This window comes from Melopsittacus undulatus, chromosome 6 (assembly GCF_012275295.1).
Source record: "Melopsittacus undulatus isolate bMelUnd1 chromosome 6, bMelUnd1.mat.Z, whole genome shotgun sequence".
Lineage (NCBI taxonomy): Eukaryota > Metazoa > Chordata > Aves > Psittaciformes > Psittaculidae > Melopsittacus > Melopsittacus undulatus.
In genome coordinates, this window is record NC_047532.1 from 49633025 (window position 1) to 49651458 (window position 18434).

An 18434-nucleotide genomic window follows, 5' to 3' on the forward strand; every position below is an offset into this window, starting at 1 on the left:
TCAACAATTTGGACCATTCTATGGCTGCTTTAGAAGGAAGAGAGATATTATATTCTGGTCTAGGCCTGATGATGAAAAAAATAAATAAATAAAGCCTTCTCTACCAGCCAAAGACAGATCTGGGCAGACTGTTTCTGTAAGTGAAATCAGTATTTATCAGTCAAGACAAAGCCCACTGCGTAACAGAGAATGGGGCGAAGAGAGGAACGCACCAGCGCACACACGTCCCTCCTAGCACTGCTGGCTAATAAATCCTGCTCCAGGGGAAAGCACTGACAAACTTTGTCTGGTTTCTGCACTACTAAATTAAAGCTGATTTATAGGAGATAAGTAAGAAGAGCTGTAATAGAAAAATGCCATCAGGACAAAAGGGAAGATATGGGGATTTGTTAGGAAAAAAACCCACTTTTTCTGTCCATCTGACTCTACAGACAGCTACATATCAGTCAGAATAGAGGTACAATCACCTCAGAGTAGAAGCCTACTGAACCTACCATCCTGCCTGTAAAACCAGCTGCCTGGTTGTTTCAGGAGAAGATGCAAAACCCTGAGGTTTCTTCCAACTGCATGCCCCAAGACACCAGAAAAAGATTATTCCTTGTGGCTTGTGATGTGATACTCCTCAAAGCGTGCCTCTGTCCTGGGTCCCAGGTAGCCTGACAGCAGCACTGAGCATCAACATCATCCAAAGCATGGCCAAATGGCTCAATGATTTACACTTTGTGAAGGACAACAGTTATTTGTGTTCCTTAGGAGCCATCTGACATGGGTCCCATTGGGCATCTGGGTGCAAGCTTCCCAGGGTGGGCTCTACTCAGCAAGAAATGTATGGGCAATAATCTGTGCTCTAATTGGACATTCATAGCACATTTATTTCCTTCTGTTTTGAAGCAGAATCAAGAGATTTCAAGTTCACTTCTCAGGGTCCCCAACCAAGTCTACCTGTGCTGTAGTGTTTTCCTCTAGCAGCTCAGGCCAAGCAAAGGGAAGCAACTCCAGAAACAACTCTGGACTCAATACAACTCTCAAATTAGAAATAACCCATCTTCTGCACACAGCTAGTCAAACAGCTAGCAGGGTGCTAAGACATCCCTCTGCACACCACACCCTGGGCAGTCTGAACAGCAAAACTCACAAGTGAGAGCACACCGAGCCTTAATGAAGGATTTCAGAATCCTGCCTTCAGCCTGCTGGACTGCAGCAGGGCCAGGCAGTGGCTTCCAGGAACAGCAGGGCCAGGCAGTGGCTCCCAGGACACTACTGCAACCCTTTGTTTGCTCTTCCTAGCAGCACCACTCCACTTGGAACTAGCAGCACCAAACTCTGCCTTGAAAGGCAGGGTGAGGAGAGACCAGAGCAGCATAGAGATTTCATTTCCATGAAGCCAATAACATTGTGGATTATTAGAAGCAATGTTTTCTACCCAGGACATTTCAGGCCCAAGGCTAGTACTTCAAGAAAAGGACAAAGGAGAACAATACTTCACAGGTTCTGTTTTCCAACCTTTCCTTTCAAGTGTCCTCTAAGTCCCAGCACACAGTAGAATCCTTACTAGTGCTGCATATAAATCTTAACTACTGACTCAGTACTGAATAGGGATTGATAGAGAAAAAAAAAGAACTACCCTGGCTTGTTCTAAGACAAACTCTCAGTACAGGTTGCATTCCTGATGTTCAGAGACTCACAGAATCATTTAGGTTGCAAGAGACCTTTAAGATCATCGGGTCCAACCTGGGACCTAGCATTGAGTTAACCTAGCATTTCCAAGTCCATCACTAAACCGTGTCCCTAAGCACCACATCTACACAATCTTTGAAACACCCCCAGGGATGGTGACTCTATCACTTCTCTGAGCAGCCTGTTCCAATGTTTGACAAACTTTTCAGTGAAGAAATTTTTTCTAATATCCAATCTAAACCTCTCCTGGTGCAACTTGTGGTCTTTTCCTCTTGTCCTATCACTTGTTGCTTGGGAGAAGAGACCAACCCCTACCTCACTACAACCTCCTTTCGGGTAGTTTAAGAGAGTGACAGGTCTTCCCTTTACTCCAGGCTAAACAACCCCAGTTCCCTCAGCCACTCCTCATAAGACCTGTGCTCCAGACCCTTCACCAGCTTTGCTGCCCTTCTCTGGATCTGCCCTAGCACCTCAATGTCTGTCTTGTAGTGAGGGGCCCAGAACTGAACACAGTATCTGAGGTGCGGCTTCCCCATTGCCAAGTACAGGGAGACAATCACTTCCCTGCCCCTGTTGACTACACTATTTCTGATACAGGTCAGGATGCTAATTGGCCTTCTTGGCTGCCTGGGCACAAGCTGGCTGTCAATCAACACCCCCAGGTCCTTTTCCGCCAAGAGCTTTCCAGACTGTCTTCCCCAAGCCTGGAGTATTGCATGGTGTTGTTGTGATCCAAGTGCAGGACCTGGCACTAAGCCTTGTCAAACCTCATACAACTGGCCTCAACCCATCAACCCAGCCTGCGCAGAACCCTCTGTAGAGCCTTCCTACCCTCAAGCAGATCTGGCACTCCCACCCAACTTGGTGTCACCTGCAAACTTACTGAGGGTGCACTCAATCACCTCATCCATATCATTGATAAAGAATATTAGACAATACTGGCCTCAGAACTGAACTCTGAGGAGCACCACTTGTGACGCAACAGAATTTAACTCCATTCACCACCACTCTTTGGGCCCTGCCTCAGCCTACTCCCCTGGCTCCTGGAGCTCTGTCACTAAGCAGAGCAGTCCCTCTACCTGGGCACACGCCTGCAGGTGTGCTCACTAGCAGGGTATCAGTATGTTCCTACCGGAGCTCTGCATGGGCAGCTGTATCAGTCATGGTGAGTGCTGAGTTTGGAGAGGTCATGGCTTTTTGCTGAGTGGATACCACTTTTCCCTGGTCAAGCTGGCAGGGCTTCAGCTGTGCACTGTGCTGGTGTGCTCCATTGCTGCTAGGCAGTGTTGTAACTTCCTCTAAATAAGACTGAAAGGTCTGCTCCCATCTAGTGTCTTGACAGATTAGTAAAACTAGCTACATTTTACATTTTCATACTCAGATTTACCTCAGGTAAGCAGTGGGCTTCAAGAATGAGAAGAGCTATTGATGTTAGCGCATATGATCCAACCTTTCCCAAACACACCATTAAAGTCTATCAGTCTGAATTCCTGCTCACTGGGTAGCCAGAGTATCCCTTTTTATCTAACTAGTGTTCTTTGCTTTGCTTTATTTTCTATCTCTGTTAAAACTGTAACTAACCCAGCCTAGGGAATGTGTGGTAACCTATTACTGAGAGATCTGCCACACCCCTGTATCCAACTTAGTGCATTTACTATAAAGGAACTTACTTTGACCTTTATTTTCTTCCTTCCTGCTTATCTCTGTTTATAGCTTTGCACTCACACTACGCAAACATGCTGCTAGAGTAGCCATCAGCACAATCAAATCAGCTTGTGGTACTATCATACCCTTAATAACAGAGCAGCTCCATCCCTGACCTCACAAGGTTTCCTTGAAGCATCATCCTGCTCAGCTGCTCACTTCACCCACAGACCAGTACACACATTTTTGAGGGCTGGCTCCCATCAGTTACATCATTGGCTTTGTGTTCCTCTCCTTTGATGAGCTCTTGCACATATTACACCCTTTTGTGCTGACATCAAGCAGTCTTCTGCTGTTTAGAGACACTTGTTGCCTCCTCTGGAGCTTAGTGATTTAGGAGTGCTGGGTTTTCCCTCCTATTCCTCTTGCTAAGGGTGAATCTATCTCCAAAAGCTCTTCCCAGCACCTCTAGATGCTCTATGACATAAGAGAGAGAAGGGGGATAAAAACACTGGGTAGAGAAACACAAAGTTCTTTCTCATGCTTTGTTTTTTAATCCTATTCTCAACGGGTCCCTGAGGTGTGGGACAATTGTGCCTCCTGGGCCACTTCATTTAACAGTCTTCACTGCTTAACATTTCAAGTGATTAATTCTGGAACAAACTCATATTTAGCTCATAAGATTAATTCAGTTTATCAGCCTCTCCCCTCACCTACTGCTTTACCCATTACCACTGACCTTTATTGTCAGCTGCAATGGGTGACATCATAGTACGTCACCCATTATAGTTTAGAGAGGTGTTTGGTGGATCTTGTACTCCTTTCTCACCTCTATAACATAACTTGTCTGTCCCTATGGCTTATAACCACAAATTACAGAATGCCATCACTTTAAATCACATCATCACGCTCCAGTGACACTTACACTAAGTCCCTATTTCTTCTCCACTGTGTGGGTTCATCGAACTTGCACCTTGGCAGAGAAGCTGAAAAGCCAGAGAGATTCCTGACTGTTTCTATGAGGCTGTATGAGAATTTTTTCAGGGACTGTGTATCTGCAGCTCCCAGCTGTGCCGAATCACAATCACTAGGCATGCATTCACAAAGACATCAGCTGTTGCACTCAGTGCCCTGAAACTTCTCTCTCATGTTGGATGCCTCTGCTCAGCACAGTCTGGGTTTCCATCCCATTCACTAATACAGAGATACCTCTGTGTCCATCCCACCCCTACGAGACTTTTTCTGTCCAACACAGTCAGCTCTGCAAATACCCTCCAGAAGACTCCTGGTTCACAAGTTTTCACATCATCACACAAAGCCATTTTTCTTCTCTAGCAGCTGCCTGCTTGTTACCTTTGGTTAAGGCAGAACCATTACCACTCTGAACAAACATTCCAGGTTTATACACTTCATACTGTCTCCCAGATGGCCATTTCTCTGACAGTTCCCCACTAGCTAAGGTAGAATGTCATGGAAGAATACACAGAAGACTTGAAATCCACAAGTTAAGAATGCCCCCCCATCAACCTTACTGGTGCCAGTGGGTGCCACAACCATTGGTTTATGCCTGAAAGACACTTCTAAGGATCTGGGAAAACTCTCAAGATACCATCTGCCTCTGCATTCTGTGGCTGAGCTCATAAAAGGGTTGACAGACATATTTTATTAGTTTGATATCAATGTATCACCTCCTTGGCATCTTTTAACATGCTGGTTATTACACAGCTTTTGTTTCTAGATATGACACTTAGAGGGAAGACTAATATTTATGCATGCATCTGCTGACACAACAGGAGATATCTGAAGCAGTAGGTACGTGCAACCTGATCTCTTACTTACATCAACCATCCCAGGCTGAACATAAAGCACAACAAACCCAGGCAGGAGCCAGTTAAACCCATTAGAGTGGTCTTGACTGTGACTAAGCAGCACAATGAGATTAGGCAGGAGGAGTAGGGGGATGGGGAGGACCCCAGCCTTGTGCTTATGGTCACAAGACTTAAAGCACTACACATAACAAGAGCAAAATGTGGCTGGGAGGTAGGGTATGCTTTCAGTCTGAGACCAGGGCACAAGATAATTTTGGGTTTTCTGCAGGACTCCTGTTCAGTTTGCTGCAGCCCAGATCGTGGTCATATACTGGCAGTGAACGGCTCATCCAGAAGAGGAGAGTGCACCATCTGGGTCTTACAGAAGAGGCACCTACCCTGAGGCGGAGGAGGGGAGAGCGTGGCTACCATAGAGATTTACCTCCTCTCTGAAAGGGGCACAAAGGGATTCTGAGTCTTCTGGATTTAAATCATGACAGAGGTCAGTGCCAGCTTCTTTTCAATATCCCCTAAGAAGGTCAACGCGATAAAAGCTCACCCCCTCAGTACTCAACAATCAGCGATTAGCAACCACTTGAGCAGCAGCAATAGGTTCTCCTCCTCTCCCAGCAAGTCTGTGAGTGGGTTCAAAGGAACAGATGTCTACATTGTGCCTTCCCCCTCCTTTTGCTCACAGGAAGAGGTGGAGCAGAAAGAAATTAATTTCCTCAAAATTATGTTTTTTGCCTACTGCATTCTCTCCATTATTCAATGGTCACAGGGATAGAGATGGAACTGCACACTTCTGATACTGTGGCAACTCTTTTAGAGTGCAAGTAAAAACCTTTACACTTCAAATACACAAACCAGCCTCTTTATCCAATTAGCACCCACACTTCCGTTTAAAATATTTGGGATAAAAGTAAAAAAAACCAAATACCTTGGTAAATACATTTTGTTTCATCTTTGCATCCACCCGGGCTTGGGTTTATGTTTACTGGGTGGTTTATAACTTACAAGGCATACCTCAGCCTGCAATACTCAGCATTTTACTGTTTAGCACCAGAGCATGCATGCAGTTCTAAGTGAAATTCAGGAGACAACAAAGTACATTAAAGAAAGTTTGGTAGCAACACAAAAGTGCTATTGACCCAGCCTCTACTGCAAGCTCTTCAGTAGCATTGTCAAAAAGTGTAAGAGATGCAGTTCATGATTAACAAAGAGTTGACACTGAAACTGTGGTAGGAGCCCAGTCTATCTGCTGCTTGGTGCCATCTTTTGCTCAGACGGAGTCAAAGACAGGAAAGAGCCTTCTGGCAAAAAAAACCAAACAAGCATCTTGGCAAGATTTTGCTGACAGAGCCTGTCCATACTAACCTGTGATGACATCAAGCCTCCTGCTTTAAAAGCACCATACCCTACACTTTGAGCTGCATAGAAATCTTCAGTGGCTGGGAAGAGAAGACACAACATCAAAGAAACCCACGAGGCACAGCTGGAATACCAACTGCCTTATTTATTAATTACATAGAAAGAGGCAAGGCAGACTGCGCAAACACTGTCCCCTCCACAAGCAGTTGGACTCTATAGACGCAGAGCATGGGACACAGTGGAGCACCACCTTCACTTTAAAGAACCATCATCTCCCACGGAACACCAAAGTTACAGTAGTATGGAGTAGCCCAAGCATACCACACTTGATTTCTCCTACATTACCAGGAGGTGGACCAGAGGCACTGAGACTGCTTTTTTTGCCTGTTCTGCCTGCTGGCACATGAGACCTGCTTTATAGACTACAGTCCAGAACCAAAGGCACAATAGGGAAGTATCCCTATTTCTAATGGAAGGCAGGTAGGGCTGCTGAACCATAGAGAGAGCTCCCAAAGGACAGATACCAAGAGGAACTACTGTGCCAAGGTGTGAACAGCTTTCCCATGGGAACAGCATGACAAATCTGCATTTCCCATCTCCACCCCCTCCTGACTCAGCAGTCACAGAAACAAACCACAGCTCTTCCTACAGTTAGTTCTCTTTGTTAAGGCAGAATATGTACAGATTTCAGCAGAAATCTCTGACAGAGCTTAGGTTTTTCTGGGAAGAGGGAGGGTAGACAATCCCTACCTGTACACATTTCTTCCCTCTGATATATCCATAAGAGAGGCTGCTAGCAGCCTATGTTCTGGCTGCTGGAGGCCAGTGTTACCCTGCAATCATTCTGCACAAATGTGATTTCTGTTAGTCATAGACAGAACACTGTAGACTCCACATTCTGCAATGCCAAGACTCACTATTCTGTAGTCAACCATAAACACTCTCTGTGCAGTAAAAACCATGCCTAGTTCAGCTGTTAATCAGTTGAGATTAATACTTCTCTATTATGAGTTACAAATCCACCAGTTTCTGCACTTTGGGCTATATTCCCCAAGCACCAGCAGCAGCACACTTCACTTAGACTTCACCCATGTATAAAAGTTTAACCTGATTTAGGGTTAAAGTGCTCCGGTTTACAACATAAGCAGTAAAGTCCAAATTGCTGCACTGTTAATACTTACTGATTGAATTCAATCAAGCACTTCTACTCATTCTCTGCACTTCTCAGTCGACATATAAGCAAGTTCTAAACAAAAAATGTGCACGTACAATGCTAGCCTTTCAGGTGGCTGCCCAGTCCCATCTTTGGCATAAGCCTGTGTATACACCTACCCTCAAAAAAAGCTTATTCCATTGGCTTGCTGGGAGACTGACAAATGTGACTGCAAAGGGGGAAATAGGTGAGCTAATTACATTCCTATTTATGAAAACAGAATTTTCTCCATCTCAGCAGAAGGTGGAAGGAAATACATTTGGCCAAGAAGACCCCAGTGATCTCTATGCTGACGGTGTCTGATAATAAAGGAACATTTGGAGTGGTAGAAGCAGTGTCTAATTTTGGCATAAGCTGTGTGTAAGCACCTCCACATATTAATCAAGCCTATTCTAATTGCATTTCTGTATTTCTGTCATGCACCCAGGCTGGCAGCACCCAGTTTTGGACAGGCATCTCCAGTGCCTCTCTGGTTTCATAGCACAAGACCTCTGTGTACACCCCTCATCTGATTGCCCTGTTAGACCTCTGCTAAATCAAAGGGAACTGTACCTGACATAGCTGCAGTTACAGACACAGACAGTAGAGCCAGCCCAGAATTCCTACCAAGTTACTCCCTTTCTCAACCCAACAGCCAGCTGAGAGTTCTGGAAGATGTTTTGGCACCAATTTTAGCTGAATCATCTGGTAATGTGAGCCACATCTGTTCCATACACATGATCTGGAAAGCATCTTTTCTTTAGCAATTTCACAGGAGGAGAAGGTAAATTTGATAGCAGCTTGGCTCTTGGCCTTGAACATGCATAAGACCAAGGGAATCAGCTTTTCTAGCCCAGACTGCAAAAGGGAAATTAATCCAGTTTATTCTCTGTAACTCACTAAACCAGCTCAATTATCGCTAGAGACAATGAGCAAACCCCTGCCAAGCTCCTCAACCAGGGAACTTCCAGAAGCAAATAAGAGAAACCCTGAAAGGCATCAGCAGGGATTTCTGCTGAGATGCAGAGGAGCAATCAAATAGCCAAGCAACTGCAAACAGGCCAGTCAATGGTTAACCCAACGAAAGTGAAAGTTAACAAAGTAGCAGAAGGTACAGGGCTACTTAAAATGCTTCTGCTGCTTATATCCTAAAGGCATCTTCAAAGCAAAGATTATTGTTTTCCCTTAATCTTTGCACAGATTTGAATACTATAGGACTCTGTCCCCAGCCAAGAACTCCTACATGTACTAGCAGTATAAACCAAAAGCCTCTGTTTTAACATGAAATGCTAGTTTAAGTATTACTGCCAGCTGACACTAGTGGGATGGTTTTGCTGGATGTATCAGATGACACAGTAGTGATGGTTCATTCCCTGAGAAGACCTCACAGATCGTGTGGGTGTCTCTCTGGCCACAGCTCTGGGAACTTCATGAAAAAGTCTGTGAGCAGAACACTCTTCTGGGGCATAACTCTTGGGAAGCAAAGAGAGCTATCATGTTGTCTCTTTTTTGAAGCCTGGCATTTGGAAATCTGGCAGGTATAACCTCGCCTGCAGTAATCATAAGGTGTATGCATCTCCTGTCACGGTGAAGAAAAGACTAAGAGATGGAGGAACCTGAGCTGTTTGCAGATTGCTCAGTACCAACAGGCACAGGACACCATTTCAGATCAGTGACTGAGTTCTCAGCTCTTCAAAAAGCAGATTCAAACTCCCTGTTACATTGGAAAAGAAAGAAAAACAATGTAAAAGAAAAGAAATCTAATCGTTTTGCTGACTCACATTTCTTTTTAAAGAAAAGCTGCAAAGAGTTAAGTATAGACTGTAGCATAAGTTTTGTCCTCATCAACCTTGGATGCATGCTTTCAGTACCAATGGAGACAGGAATTAGAAGAAAAATAAAGTGACAACAGGCAGATAAGGGGATTTCACAATGCTGGAAGCCAAGCACTGCTGTCTTATGCTGTCCTTGACAAGGGAAGCGAGAGATCTTTCCAGCGAGTGCTAGAAGTAGAGTTGATACATCTAGGAGCATTTTAGATTGCATAGGCCAAGTAATCAATCACCCAAGGAATACAAAAAAATCACACCCTTTTCTCTGGGACACTAGAAACAACTAAGCAAACTTGCAAAAAAAAATGTCAAACCTCCCATTTTCTTTTCTTCTCCCTCCTCAGTCACCAGTTCAGTATCTCCTAGATCTAGTCTTCCTCTGTGGCAAGCCAGCACAAAGAGATTTTTCAAGGTGTTGAGAAAACTGTGCCAGTCTGGACAGGAAACAAAACGCGCAGTAAGCTGCTGTGGCCAGTGACTAAAATTGCTTCAAGAATGGTCTTAAAACGAAACCTTTTCTTTAAAAAATAAAAATAAATCTCCCCCAAAGCCTCCAAGTTCACCCATTCTCCAGGAATTAGGAATTTGTACAAAACATCCTTGACCTGACAAAAATCACGGTTTAGCAGAATGCTATGCAGCAAAGGTGGACAAAAAGAGTCTGTATGCATATTAGATGCCTTATGATACAGTGCCATGTACATACTGTGAATCACATTCAGCCAAATGTTTTCATAACTCTGATTGCATATTCCTATCCAAGCAGTGTGCATCCATTACCCATCCTTTTCAAGTACATAAACACAATTTATTTATGGCTAGAGACATTTTGTTTCAAACAGCCCAGTGCAAAATTTGCAACATTGAAGTGAAACATAAAGATGCTACTTTGCAAGTAACCCTGCTGGCCTAGGAGATCAGCATTCCTGAGTTAATATCTCTTTATTATTGGAAAGAAAAGAGATTTACAGAATACAATCATCACACAGCTTGGACAGAGAGCAATCACACCTCCAGATGGATGGAGCAAAAGAGGAAAGGAGGATGGGAGAAAGGGTAAAGCCTGAGTGTATATCTAACACTGCCTTTGAAATGGAAACAACCGGTGCCGTAGGCTTCAGAAGGACAAGTAATTATCTACCTCTGTGGTCTGCAGACAGACGCCACCAGGGAACATGGAGCAATCCCTGTGTGGCAGAACATGCTTGTGGTGTGTTGGTCCAGTGGCCCTGTCAGCTGTAAATGCACTTCAGGTGTTCCCAGCACTTCACTACCAAAGCAGGCTGTAGTTTGGGCTAGCACTGTGTGTGTACCTCATGTAGGAGTACTTCTGGCAATTCACTGGTAAGGAAACCATGGGTACTAGGAAAAACAGCTCATAAAAAAACAAGACTACTTAAATATAAAACAAAATGCCGCAAAGTGCAATCTGTGACCACAGTAAGTCCCTTAGGAATCCTGAGACACTTCCTGACAGATCGCAGGTAAGCACAGAGTATTTCTCCCTCCCTTAGACAACTAACAGAATCAAGGCCGACCACTTAAAATTCAATACTCTAAGAGACTGCTGGCTTCTCTGTATATCAGAAGCAATGGGGGAAGTGAACAAAGCTGCTTTACTTTCCTCTAATCTTTCTCCCTTGTGTGCCTGCACCAGATGGTGCTGAGCTGCAGGTTGGAGGGAGATGATAAACCCAGAAGGAAAAAAAAATGGTAATATTAGGTTATAAAACAGCTGACCTTCAAATATGACGTCAGCTGCTGCTTAATTGAGGGACAGGTCCAGGCAGACAGATGCATGCACACTGGGATGTCCATATTCAGCACCTTCCTTTCTAACATAGAATCATAGAATAGTTAGGGTTGGAAAGGACCTTAAGATCATCTAGTTCCAACCCCCCTGCCATGGGCAGGGACACCTCACACTAAACCACATCACCCAAGGCTTCATCCAACCTGGCCTTGAACACTGCCAGGGATGGAACATGGGAAGAAGACATACACATGGCAGTGCCATTAAGATGATCTGTTCAAACTTTACAGGTGTGAGAATAAGCAGAGGAAACACCAGACCCCCTGTTTATTTTGAGACAAACAGACCCATGCAGAGAAAGATTCTTGCTGAAAGTGGTTTTGCTTAAACCCCTGGTCCAGTATTAGCAGCCTCTAATGATGATAGCCCATCTCTTCCACTGTAAGCAAAGTGAAATAATCCCAGAGTTAAAGAGCACAGATCTTCCAGAAGAGAAAAATTATCAAATACAAGACTGTTTTAAGCTTATGGCTACTCCAGTACAGAGCTTTGCTTCTAGCTGCCATCATTGAGAACACTGCTATGAAGTGTTAAGGACTGGGGTTATCCTGGTTTGGTCAAGTACAAGCTCTGGAAAACTACCACAACATACTGTAAAAAATTTCAGCCATTTTTTGATATGCTGATCTTGAACACTTCCCACCTGCCTAGTGCTGAATGACTATTCTGTATGACGTCCAGCTTTGGGATAAAGAAAGCAAAACACACTGAATAGTACTCCTGTTAATGAAAATGAAAGCGCTGTGCTAGGCCCCTGTGAGGAAGATGAAGCAGTATGAAATGCATGGGCCTGAGAGTGGGAAGCCCTGGGTGGTTCTCTGCTTCCCCTACAAACACATGCAACACAGAAGGTGGCATTTCCCTCTGCTTGGCAAGGATGCCACAGCTGTCTCCAAGTAGCTGAAAAGGGCTTTAAGACTATTATGTGGTTTGAAAAACATTGGATTTTGTTTTAGTGCTTTTGGTGTTCTCCAAGAAAAGGTGACAGACAGCCTCAGCTAGAGGAGTGAGCCTCTCGTGTGATAATTAAGGAAGCACCCTGCATTGTACACTGAGTCACAGGACTTCATGGCTTTTTTTAGCCAATCTCAAGGGAAATCTATACAGAAGCTCCCAACAGCAAGGGACAAAGCAACATCGAGTGACAACACTGAACAGTTCAGTATTTATTAGACATGTAGAAAAAATAACTTGCTGTAAGCAGCTCAGTGCCAACACGCTGATTTTCAGTTTTCTTGCTGCATCAAAGATGCTTCAGTCAGGGAGGAACAAAGCCAAGAACAGAGCCAGTCAATCACTGTGTCCCAGGGGAGTGTCTGCACCCAGACACCAATACAAACGTCCCTCCATCACATTACAGCAGCACCAGATCTGCTTGGCTCTGATCTCTAGAGCCAAACAGCTGTCTGGACATTGGCCAGCACACAAGTCCCTCCCCGAGCTACCACTTCCTTGTCCTGTGAACAGCCCTGTAACTTACTGATGTCCTTCTCAGAAACTAAAGGTTGCTGGCAGAGGAAATGCCTTCCCAAGAACTCAGAAATTTTGCACAGAGCTTGGAACTGGGACAGCAGTGATTTAACATCTACCATTAAAAGGAGTTTAAAATTTTATGGTCAGAGCATAATAAATCCTACCCAGACATTTTCAGCTTGCAAGTCAGGTCATCAGCAGGGCAGAAATAGATTTGCTGCAAGGTGACCAGGAACGATTTTAAGTGTGTTTTGTAGAGAACACAAGCCCTGCACTGTCTCAAACCACAGCTTTTTTTAGCACCTAGATAAGAAGACACAAGGTCAGGAAAGAAGGTACTCAAGCAAGCAATATTTGCCAGTTCAACTAGATGGGACCAAGAAATGAGGAATAAGGCAGAACAATGCTTAACCGTGGTGCAAAACTGGAGAATTATTCTCCTTGGTGCAGAACAGAATAGTGACAACCCTAAAAATAACCTTACATTTTCCTCCAGAATCATACTGGTTTCTTATTTGGGTCCAGGCTGCTTCTTACACTGCACTTAGCATCTCAAGTAGCCTGACTCACTGCCTAGTTATCAAATGTGGCACTGAACACCTGCATGTGCAGGAACTCTGCTAACACAGTTTGGATGGGACTCCAAGATGCACAGTTGAGCTCTTTCAGAGATGCTGGTCACATGGCTGTTCTGCCATGCTGAGGAAACAAGTTGCTTTGCCTTCCTTTGTCAAGAGGTCTTCAGAGCAAACTGAAGGACCTTTTAGAAGCAGAGACGGACTAACGAGTGCATTCCTTCACCCCTTATTACCATACCTACTACAAAACAAGCCCACAGACTCAAGTTGCCTTGCTGTACAAAACACACACACAGCAAAGGCACACACAGGGCACAGAGCTGAGGACAAAGCCAAGCAGGTAGTGGGGCCTATATAACCAGCTTGACACCTATCTTTCTTCCATATGGGTCAACAGCAGATCTCCCACATCCTCCAAGAGGAACAACTCCAGTAGCGGGAGGCTAAAGATGAAGTTGCTTCAGCATTGAGAGGACATTAAAAGAGAGGTTTGCAATGGTGATACCAGCTCCATTTTCCCACAGACTTTCTCCTCTTAGCTCCTTAGATCAATTACCCCTGTAATTCGGGGCAACAGATCACTAACGAAAGCCTCTTTGATATCCCAGTCAGTAAAGTTTTAATGCCTTAAAAACAAAGGGATGGGGAGAGGAGATGGTGAGGAGAGAGGGGTGAAGCTGTGCTGTGCCAGGGGAGGGAAGTGGACTCTCTCCAGCTCTTTGATGTTGCCTCCTGCTGTTCTAGAAAAATTAAATCCTTAGTTAAAGAATGCAGCAAACAATCACTATGTGGCTTTATCCTGGTAATACCAATCCCACCGCAGCTTCTAAAGCTCCTGGTTGAACAGAAGGTGAGCAGCAGCAACCCACACAGTGCTGAAGTCCACATTCCTGGAATTCCCCAGCAAATGCAGACATGCTCAGAGAAGGCAGTTTAGTGGCTCAGGGGTTACTAGCTGAGAGTTCAGGTTCAGATGCGCCAGGGATGGAGGTCAGGGCATGGATATGGCTCCTTGTCTCTCCTGTACTTTCATCTGAAAGACTTCAAGCATTCTCAGCGTAGCACGCTCCGTGTCCTCCCCCCACTATTGCACAAAGTGGTATTTGCTTTCGTTCCTCCAGTCATTACAGCCTGCATAAGTGCTGTCTCCGAGGCCAGAGTGCAGGAAGCTTCCTGCAGCAGCCTCCTCAGAGATCTCATGAAAACAGCAGCTTCTCTCCTAACCCCTGATAATCAGTACATCAGCATGAGGAATGAGGATAGTGCTAATGCAGCAGGAATCAACGAGCCTGCTTGTTTCTTATTCCAAAGCGAAGACAAAGGTGGTGTTTGTTCAGCAAGGCAGTACAGCCAAGCCTTGTAAGGAAGGCAGGAAAAAATGCGAGTACTTTTTATTTTGGTTTGGACCAAGTCCCTTGAAACAGAATGGGTGTATGAGTCTTTGATAAAAAAAAGTGAAAAACTGGAAATGCAGAGGAAAAACACTTGTAAGTGCTCTACACCTGTCCAGCAACACTGTTCCTCCAGAGACAAAGGGGACTGGGAGGAGGAGACAACGCAGGGAGAAAAGAATTCAATGCTTCAAGCTTATATTATCCTAACTTCAGAACAGGAAGGAGTCACTAAACCTTTCTGACTTTTTGAGCAGATGAGAAATGGAAACAAACATTTGATTTTGAAGTGTATTTTAGAAAAAAATATGGCACAGTAACACTAGGAAAAAGCAGAGTTGAAAGGTAGCAGGGAAATATGGACATAAACTAACAAAATATAAGAGTGAAAGAAGGTTTTTAAATTCCTTATGCTTACAGCATAGGAACACATGGAGAAATTGGAGAAAATTAACTGTGAAGGTAGAAATTTAATTCCTATTACCTGGTATAAGTCCTCTGATAAATCAGTTTCCAGCCAAATCACACAATCTTTTTTTTTTTTCTTAAAGCAATTCATTTGCACCGTTTAATAGGAACATTTTCAGCCTTAGGCTATGAGCTGTTATTTGGCAGCTACAGTGCTAACAATAAACTGTTAAAATATCTTGACCTTTCAGCTCACCATCTCCCTTAAAATGTCTTGTGGCAGAAGCCAATGTGCTGCTTGACCAGGATGTCTTGGAGACATCTTCACATACAATAGCAGCTCAGTCAGTCACTTTGAGTCATGCCACCTAGCAATCTGCACATCAACTTCATACAGAAAATAAGGATATCAAAGCCACTGAAAGAGAAATCATTACCAGCAACAAACATGCTGTTCTTCTCCTATGCACTGTTGGCTGAAGGGAAAGCTGTAGCAAGGTGAGTTTTGATCTCAAATTGCGCTGCTACCTCCCTGTGTAATTAGGTCACTAAGAGGCTAATGGTGTTTCTGCTCATACAACCATTTATAGGAAAGTGATAATCTGTGCCATTCATGCAGAATCAGTTTCAAGCCAAACCTGCAGGTATCACTTCTGAAAAAGAAAGTTTAGGTCAAGAGGCAATCCAAAGTGCCACTACCTAGTTATATCTAAACCTCATGGATTAGAAAGAGGGTTATAACCACAAAGCATGCAGGCAGTTCTACAGCACCAGACATTAGTTTACAAGACTACCAAACAGTTATTTCTAAGGTAAACCACTAAACCCAGGTCATGTAACCTGATGAAAATAAAATTTTAAAAAAAAAAAAGATGTTTATCTTCCAGTCACTCTAACAGAATACTAAAACCAGATGTTGTTCTCACAAATAAAAGAACCAACCCTGTCCAGCTCAAAAATATAGAGAGAGATGCATCAAACTCCCTCTTACCAGCTCTACAAACACACACAAAGAATGCCAAGGCAGAAAGCAAATCAAATGCCGGATGAATTAGATTCATGCCAATGCGTGTATTGCTCCATGTCTGGGATTCAGGACTACAAACAATAAGACATAATATCTTCAATCACCCCCAAAACTCATCTCTTACCTGGTAATAGGCCTTCCACTGGGGTTTCTCCTGCCCCAAAAGATAGATGGGTGCCTTAGCAAGTACTGGATCTAGTGAAACATGGACCAAAGCCATCCACCAAGCATCCTCAATTCTCTTCAGCACACAGTCTGATGATCCAACATAGTCGAAACTGACAGAAGTTAATTTGCCTCCTGAGCCTTGAGGTCTACTGGAGATGGTGGTTCCCCGAAGGCCTTATGTAAGCACAGAAGGATGCACTTAATGCATCACCATCTTTGCTAACTCAATAGCTTCTGAAACCACAAATCTGTTGATTGTGGGTCTGCATATTTGCAGCACAGAATGTACAGACAAGTCTCCTGCATAATTTTCTTAATAGTACCACATATGACTTGGGAGTAGTCCAATTCCTGTGCAAACAGGGGTACATGCAAAGGCTTAAAAACTTCAGGAAGAAAGACACTGCCCCAGTATAGAACATTCCTGCCATCAACAGCTCCAGTTAAGAGGAAAAAGAAAAGCCTTGTCCCAGCTTTAATGAAAAGTTCCCCTGGGCAGCAAGAAGAGTAGCTTTGCTTACAGTGTATTTGCATCTCAGCTGAATTAGTTGATGTGTGTTGAACACTCTGAAAACTGTGAAGTGGTATATAAACTCTAAGGATTGTTATTTATTATTGTTTTGGTGCACAACAGCGGAAACTAGTGCCATTTACAGATGCGAATTAAGAACAACAGGAGGTCTATCAACATGCTGTGGGTCTGCGGATTTTGTTCATTTGTCTCCCCCGTTCCTGTCTCCCTCAGACAGAAATCTCTCCACAGGACTCCTACAATCCTCACCGAGCAGGGCTGGCCACAGCCCAGTGAAGCCTGCTGCAGTGGAACAGCTCTGCTGGAAGAGAAAGAGACCTCTCTGCATACACAGTGTATAGGTGAAGAAGTGAGAGGGATCGTCTAGTTTTTAAAGCTAATCAGGAGTGTCCTATGCTTCCAGAACCAGAAATCAAGTTTAATTAGATCAAAACAACTTGGTTTTTAACTGTGACTTTACAGACTAACTAGTAACTTAACTCTGCAGCTCTGATAATGTGCAAATACTTTTCCTAAGTGCTTATCTAACATATATGAATCCCTCCCCAAGATAATTAAAATAACTGCACAGTCACGCTTAGCTATTACATGCCTCTGTCAAAGTGGTTATTTTCAGTGTAACACTGATGCCTCAATGCATGCTTTGCACATTCACGAAATTCACAGGATATTAGGAAGAATTGGGAATACAGGGTCAAGCTCTTACAGACAATTTAGCACATAAAATAAACCTTTGACAGATGCTCAAATTGTAATAGCTCCTTTTTCTTAATAATGCACTTAGACGTGCATTACAGTTTGCACATTGGGGGGGAGGGAGGACACGGACCACAACAAAAAAACCCCACCCCAAGAACAACAAAAAACCCCCACAAAACCAGGCATTTAATTCAGAAGGTGCTGCTTGTTCTGAGACATACTGCGCTTGCAGAGAAACTTACATTCCTCTCATTTTTCTCAAATTACTGATCGCTTAGCACATGGTTCCCCTACTGTCTATGAAATACAGACATTTCAGCAACTCAAGCTTTGAGGGCCTAATATGAAGGGGCCAATATCAATACCTGATCTGCCATTCAGAACACTGTATGCAACTTTCAAAAGGCAAATTTCAGACAGAGGTGGAAACAGAGCCCTTGAAGTGTTGTTACAGCTCCTCTATCTGCAGAGCTGCTACCATTCAACTAAAAGGTTAAACAGCAATTCACTGTCCACACTGGAACAGGAGCAAGCTTCTCCTGCCCCAACCTGGTACTGGTTGTATCACCAGGAGTAACCACTGAAGAGTAGCTGTACAGCAGATACCCATCCGTACACAGGGTTCAGTATCATATGCAACAAAGAGGAGTGGGTTTAGGCACCTCTGAATCAATATGAACACACCACTCTGAACGCTGGCAAAGGAAGAAGTGTATTTAGAAGGCGATTGAGGTGTTTCCCCTTTCCTCCCAGGAAGACCCTTATTTCACTTGAATGCAGTCAGCTAGCTCCTTTGTTTGCACTCAACTTCAGATTCCTCA

The 18434-nt window shown here is 43.9% G+C and overlaps 1 protein-coding gene across 2 annotated transcripts in view; it reads right to left on the bottom strand.

Annotated features, from left to right (window-relative positions):
- The window catches only part of MB21D2 (Mab-21 domain containing 2), a 59994-nt gene that overhangs the window by 32593 nt on the left and 8967 nt on the right, over positions 1-18434 (bottom strand). The window contains exon 1 of one of the 2 annotated variants that reach the window (XM_013128408.3): positions 16339-16385. The exons of the other annotated variant lie outside the window; for it this stretch is intronic. The gene's annotated coding sequence lies outside the window, so the exon portion shown is untranslated. Of the gene's footprint in view, positions 1-16338; positions 16386-18434 lie in introns of those variants that run through there. 2 annotated transcript variants of the gene reach the window in all.